Below are 7,626 nucleotides of genomic sequence, written 5' to 3' on the forward strand. Positions count from 1 at the left end.
AAAAAAGTGTGGTATACCCCAGTAAACAATAACTGTGGTTTTGCCATCCCACGGTAAAAAATCTCTATTATTCATGTTTTGGTAGTTTTTTCCGTAAAGAAAAACAGTAGTGTCTCCTGACTCTTGTGACACAAAAATATATCTGTTGAAAATAGTCTTGTGTAGGCCCGACATCCCAGTGTGGTTTCGCAGTTCCACGGGTCAAATGGCTGTACTTTCCAGTTTTGGGCCTTTGGTATCTAAAAAAAAGCAGTATGAGTGTGTCGCTCACTGTTCAGCTGTAAATATCTCTATTTAAAAAAGTGTGGTATACCCCAGTAAACAATAACTGTGGTTTTGCCATCCCACGGTAAAAAATCTCTATTATTCGGGTTTTGGTAGTTTTTTCCGTAAAGAAAAACAGTAGTGTCTCCTGACTGTTGTGACACAAAAATATATCTGTTGAAAATAGTCTTTTGTAGGCCCGACATCGCAGTGTGGTTTCGCAGTTCCACGGGTCAAAACGCTGTACTATCCAGTTTTGGGCCTTTGGTATCTAAAAAAAAAGCAGTATGAGTGTGACGCTCACTGTTCAGCCGCAAATATCTCTATTTAAAAAAGTGTGGTATTCCCCAGTAAACAATAACTGTGGTTTTGCCATCCCACGGTAAAAAATCTCTATTATTCAGGTTTTGGTAGTTTTTTCCGTAAAGAAAAACAGTAGTGTCTCCTGACGGTTGTGACACAAAAATATATCTGTTGAATATAGTCTTGTGAAGGCCCGACATCCCAGTGTGGTTTCGCAGTTCCACGGGTCAAATCGCTGTACTATCCAGTTTTGGGCCTTTGGTGTCTAAAAATAAAGCAGTTTGAGTGTGTCGCTCACTGTTCAGCCGCAAATATCTCTATTTAAAAAAGTGTGGTATACCCCAGTAAACAATAACTGTGGTTTTGCCATCCCACGGTAAAAAATCTCTCTTACTCAGGTTTTGATAGTTTTTTCCGTAAAGAAAAACAGTAGTGTCTCCTGACTGTTGTGACACAAAAATATATCTGTTGAAAATAGTCTTGTGTAGGCCCGACATCCCAGTGTGGTTTCGCAGTTCCCCGGGTCAAATCGCTGTACTATCCAGTTTTGGGCCTTTGGTATCTAAAAAAAAAGCAGTATGAGTGTGTCGCTCACTGTTCAGCCGCAAATATCTCTATTTAAAAAAGTGTGGTATACCCCAGTAAACAATAGCTGTGGTTTTGCCATCCCACGGTAAAAAATCTCTATTATTCAGGTTTTGGTAGTTCTTTCCGTAAAGAAAAACAGTAGTGTCTCCTGACTGTTGTGGCACAAAAATATATCTGTTGAAAATAGTCTTGTGTAGGCCCGACATCCCAGTGTGGTTTCGCAGTTCCACGGGTCAAATCACTGTACTATCCAGTTTTTGGCCTTTGGTATCTAAAAAAAAAGCAGTCTGAGTGTGTCGCTCACTGTTCAGCTGCAAATATCTCTATTTAAAAAAGTGTGGTATACCCCAGTAAACAATAACTGTGGTTTTTCCATCCCACGGTTAAAAATCTCTATTATTATGGTTTTGGTAGTTTTTTCTGTAAAGAAAAACAGTAGTGTCTCCTGACTGTTGTGACACAAAAATATATCTGTTGAAAATAGTCTTGTGTAGGCCCGACATCCCAGTGTGGTTTCGCAGTTCCACGCGTCAAATCGCTGTACTATCCAGTTTTGGGCCTTTGGTATCTAAAAATAAAGCAGTTTGAGTGTGTCGCTCACTGTTCAGCCGCAAATATCTCTATTTAAAAAAGTGTGGTATACCCCAGTAAACAATAACTGTGGTTTTGCCATCCCACTGTAAAAAATCTCTATTATTCAGGTTTTGGTAGTTTTTTCCGCAAAGAAAAACAGTAGTGTCTCCTGACTGTTGTGACGCAAAAATATATCTGTTGAAAATAGTCTTGTGTAGGCCCGACATCCCAGTGTGGTTTCGCAGTTCCACGGGTCAAATCGCTGTACTATCCAGTTTTGGGCCTTTGATATCTAAAAAAAAAGCAGTTTGAGTGTGTCGCTCACAGTTCAGCCGCAAATATCTCTATTTAAAAAAGTGTGGTATACCCCAGTAAACAATAACTGTGGTTTTGCCATCCCACGGTAAAAAATCTCTATTATTCAGGTTTTGGTAGTTTTTTTCCGTAAAGAAAAACAGAAGTGTCTCCTGACTGTTGTGACACAAAAATATATCTGTTGAAAATAGTCTTGTGTAGGCCCGACATCCCAGTGTGGTTTCGCAGTTCCACGGGTCAATTCACTGTACTATCCAGTTTTGGGCCTTTGGTATCTAAAAAAAAAGCAGTATGAGTGTGTCGCTCACTGTTCAGCCGCAAATATCTCTATTTTAAAAAGTGTGGTATACCCCAGTAAACAATAACTGTGGTTTTGCCATCCCACGGTAAAAAATCTCTATTATTCAGGTTTTGGTAGTTTTTTCCGTAAAGAAAAACAGTAGTGTCTCCTGACTGTTGTGACACAAAATATATCTGTTGAAAATAGTCTTGTGTAGGCCCGACATCCCAGTTTTTTTTCGCAGTTCCACGGGTCAAATTGCTGTACTATCCAGTTTTGGGCCTTTGGTATCTAAAAAAAAAGCAGTATGAGTGTGACGCTCACTGTTCAGCCGCAAATATCTCTATTTAAAAAAGTGTGGTATTCCCCAGTAAACAATAACTGTGGTTTTGCTATCCCACGGTAAAAAATCTCTATTATTCAGGTTTTGGTGGTTTTTTCCGTAAAGAAAAACAGTAGTGTCTTCTGACTGTTGTGACACAAAAATATATCTGTTGAAATTAGTCTTGGGTAGGCCCGACATCCCAGTGTGGTTTCGCAGTTCCACGGGCCAAATCGCTGTACTATCCATTTTTGGTCCTTCGGTATCTAAAAGAAAAGCAGTTTGAGTGTGTCGCTCACTGTCCAGCCGCAAATATCTCTATTTAAAAAAGTGTGGTATACCCCAGTAATCAATAACTGTGGTTTTGACATCCCACGTTAAAAAATCTCTATTATTCAGGTTTTGGTAGTTTTTTCCGTAAAGAAAAACAGTAGTGTCTCCTGACTGCTGTGACGCAAAAATATATCTGTTGAAAATAGTCTTGTGTAGGCCCGACATCCCAGTGTGGTTTCGCAGTTCCACGGTTCAAATCGCTGTACTATCCAGTTTTGGGCCTTTGGTATCTAAAAAAAAAGCAGTTTGAGTGTGTCGCTCACTGTTCAGCCGCAAATATCTCTATTTAAAAAAGTGTGGTATACCCCAGTAAACAATAACTGTGGTTTTGCCATCGCACGGTAAAAAATCTCTATTATTCAGGTTTTGGTAGTTTTTTCCGTAAAGAAAAACAGTAGTGTCTCCTGACTGTTGTGACGCAAAAATATATCTGTTGAAAAAAGTCTTGTGTAGGCCCGACATCCCAGTGTGGTTTCGCAGTTCCACGGGTCAAATCGCTGTACTATCCAGTTTTGGGCCTTTGGTATCCAAAAATAAAGCAGGTTGAGTGTGTCGCTCACTGTTCAGCCGAAAATATCTCTATTTAAAAAAGTGTGGTATACCCCAGTAAACAATAACTGTGGTTTTGCCATCGCACGGTAAAAAATCTCTATTATTCAGGTTTTTGTTGTTTTTTCCGTAAAGAAAAACAGTAGTGTCTCCTGACTGTTGTTACGCAAAAATATATCTGTTGAAAATAGTCTTGTGTAGGCCCGACATCCCAGTGTGGTTTCGCAGTTCCACGCGTCAAATCGCTGTACTATCCAGTTTTGGGTCTTTGGTATCTAAAAATAAAGCAGTTTGAGTGTGTCGGTCACTGTTCAGCCGCAAATATCTCTATTTAAAAAAGTGTGGTATACCCCAGTAAACAATAACTGTGGTTTTGCCATCCCACGGTAAAAAATCTCTATTATTCAGTTTTTGGTAGTTTTTTCCGTAAAGAAAAACAGTAGTGTCTCCTGACTGTTGTGACGCAAAAATATATCTGTTGAAAATAGTCTTGTGTAGGCCCGACATCCCAGTGTGGTTTCGCAGTTCCACGGGTCAAATCGCTGTACTATCCAGTTTTGGGCCTTTGATATTTAAAAAAAAAGCAGTATGAGTGTGTCGCTCACAGTTCAGCCGCAAATATCTCTATTTAAAAAAGTGTGGTATACCCCAGTAAACAATAACTGTGGTTTTGCCATCCCAGGGTAAAAAATCTCTATTATTCAGGTTTTGGTAGTTTTTTCCGTAAAGAAAAACAGTAGTGTCTCCTGACTGTTGTGACGCAAAAATATATCTGTTGAAAATAGTCTTGTGTAGGCCCGACATCCCAGTGTGGTTTCGCAGTTCCACGGGTCAAATCGCTGTACTATCCAGTTTTGGGCCTTTGGTATCTAAAAAAAAAGAAGTTTGAGGGTGTCGCTCACTGTTCAGCTGCAAATATCTCTATTTAAAAAAGTGTGGTATACCCCAGTAAACAATAACTGTGGTTTTTCCATCCCACGGTTAAAAATCTCTATTATTCTGGTTTTGGTAGTTTTTTCCGTAAAGAAAAACAGTAGTGTCTCCTGACTGTTGTGACACAAAAATATATCTGTTGAAAATAGTCTTGTGTAGGCCCGACATCCCAGTGTGGTTTCGCAGTTCCACGGGTCAAATCGCTGTACTATCCAGTTTTGGGCCTTTGGTTTCTAAAAAAAAGCAGTATGAGTGTGTCGCTCACTGTTCAGCCGCAAATATCTCTATTTAAAAAAGTGTGGTATACCCCAGTAAACAATAACTGTGGTTTTGCCATCCCACTGTAAAAAATCTCTATTATTCAGGTTTTGGTAGTTTTTTCCGTAAAGAAAAACAGTAGTGTCTCCTGACTGTTGTGACGCAAAAATATATCTGTTGAAAATAGTCTTGTGTAGGCCCGACATCCCAGTTTTTTTTCGCAGTTCCACGGGTCAAATTGCTGTACTATCCAGTTTTGGGCCTTTGGTATCTAAAAAAAAAGCAGTATGAGTGTGACGCTCACTGTTCAGCCGCAAATATCTCTATTTAAAAAAGTATGGTATTCCCCAGTAAACAATAACTGTGGTTTTGCTATCCCACGGTAAAAAATCTCTATTATTCAGGTTTTGGTGGTTTTTTCCGTAAAGAAAAACAGTAGTGTCTTCTGACTGTTGTGACACAAAAATATATCTGTTGAAATTAGTCTTGGGTAGGCCCGACATCCCAGTGTGGTTTCGCAGTTCCACGGGCCAAATCGCTGTACTATCCATTTTTGATCCTTCGGTATCTAAAAAAAAAGCAGTTTGAGTGTGTCGCTCACTGTCCAGCCGCAAATATCTCTATTTAAAAAAGTGTGGTATACCCCAGTAATCAATAACTGTGGTTTTGCCATCCCACGTTAAAAAATCTCTATTATTCAGGTTTTGGTTGTTTTTTCCGTAAAGAAAAACAGTAGTGTCTCCTGACTGCTGTGACGCAAAAATATATCTGTTGAAAATAGTCTTGTGTAGGCCCGACATCCCAGTGTGGTTTCGCAGTTCCACGGTTCAAATCGCTGTACTATCCAGTTTTGGGCCTTTGGTATCTAAAAAAAAAGCAGTTTGAGTGTGTCGCTCACTGTTCAGCCGCAAATATCTCTATTTAAAAAAGTGTGGTATACCCCAGTAAACAATAACTGTGGTTTTGCCATCGCACGGTAAAAAATCTCTATTATTCAGGTTTTGGTAGTTTTTTCCGTAAAGAAAAACAGTAGTGTCTCCTGACTGTTGTGACGCAAAAATATATCTGTTGAAAATAGTCTTGTGTAGGCCCGACATCCCAGTGTGGTTTCGCAGTTCCACGGGTCAAATCGCTGTACTATCCAGTTTTGGGCCTTTGGTATCCAAAAATAAAGCAGTTTCAGTGTGTCGCTCACTGTTCAGCCGAAAATATCTCTATTTAAAAAAGTGTGGTATACCCCAGTAAACAATAACTGTGGTTTTGCCATCGCACGGTAAAAAATCTCTATTATTCAGGTTTTGGTAGTTTTTTCCGTAAAGAAAAACAGTAGTGTCTCCTGACTGTTGTGACGCAAAAATATATCTGTTGAAAATAGTCTTGTGTAGGCCCGACATCCCAGTGTGGTTTCGCAGTTCCATGCATCAAATCGCTGTACTATCCAGTTTTGGGCCTTTGGTATCTAAAAATAAAGCAGTTTGAGTGTGTCGCTCACTGTTCAGCCGCAAATATCTCTATTTAAAAAAGTGTGGTATACCCCAGTAAACAATAACTGTGGTTTTGCCATCCCACGGTAAAAAATCTCTATTATTCAGTTTTTGGTAGTTTTTTCCGTAAAGAAAAACAATAGTGTCTCCTGACTGTTGTGACGCAAAAATATATCTGTTGAAAATAGTCTTGTGTAGGCCCGACATCCCAGTGTGGTTTCGCAGTTCCACGGGTCAAATCGCTGTACTATCCAGTTTTGGGCCTTTGGTATCTAAAAAAAAAGCAGTTTGAGTGTGTCGCTCACTGTTCAGCCGCAAATATCTCTATTTAAAAAAGTGTGGTATACCCCAGTAAACAATAACTGTGGTTTTGCCATCCCACGGTAAAAAATCTCTATTATTCAGGTTTTGGTAGTTTTTTCCGTAAAGAAAAACAGCAGTGTCTCCTGACTGTTGTGGCACAAAAATATATCTGTTGAAAATAGTCTTGTGTAGGCCCGACATCCCAGTGTGGTTTCGCAGTTCCACGGGTCAAATCACTGTACTATCCAGTTTTTGGCATTTGGTATCTAAAAAAAAAGCAGTCTGAGTGTGTCGCTCACTGTTCAGCCGCAAATATCTCTATTTAAAAAAGTGTGGTATACCCCAGTAATCAATAACTGTGGTTTTTCCATCCCACGGTAAAAAATCTCTATTATTCAGGTTTTGGTAGTTTTTTCCGTAAAGAAAAACAGTAGTGTCTCCTGACTGTTGTGACACAAAATATATCTGTTGAAAATAGTCTTGTGTAGGCCCGACATCCCAGTTTTTTTTCGCAGTTCCACGGGTCAAATTGCTGTACTATCCAGTTTTGGGCCTTTGGTATCTAAAAAAAAAGCAGTATGAGTGTGACGCTCACTGTTCAGCCGCAAATATCTCTATTTAAAAAAGTGTGGTATTCCCCAGTAAACAATAACTGTGGTTTTGCTATCCCACGGTAAAAAATCTCTATTATTCAGGTTTTGGTGTTTTTTTCCGTAAAGAAAAACAGTAGTGTCTTCTGACTGTTGTGACACAAAAATATATCTGTTGAAATTAGTCTTGGGTAGGCCCGACATCCCAGTGTGGTTTCGCAGTTCCACGGGCCAAATCGCTGTACTATCCATTTTTGGTCCTTCGGTATCTAAAAAAAAAGCAGTTTGAGTGTGTCGCTCACTGTCCAGCCGCAAATATCTCTATTTAAAAAAGTGTGGTATACCCCAGTAATCAATAACTGTGGTTTTGCCATCCCACGTTAAAAAATCTCTATTATTCAGGTTTTGGTAGTTTTTTCCGTAAAGAAAAACAGTAGTGTCTCCTGACTGCTGTGACGCAAAAATATATCTGTTGAAAATAGTCTTGTGTAGGCCCGACATCCCAGTGTGGTTTCGCAGTTCCACGGGTCA

This window comes from Phyllobates terribilis, unplaced genomic scaffold (genome assembly GCF_046119375.1).
Source record: "Phyllobates terribilis strain yellow unplaced genomic scaffold, ASM4611937v1 Scaffold_1__5_contigs__length_1240528914, whole genome shotgun sequence".
Taxonomy (NCBI): domain Eukaryota; kingdom Metazoa; phylum Chordata; class Amphibia; order Anura; family Dendrobatidae; genus Phyllobates; species Phyllobates terribilis.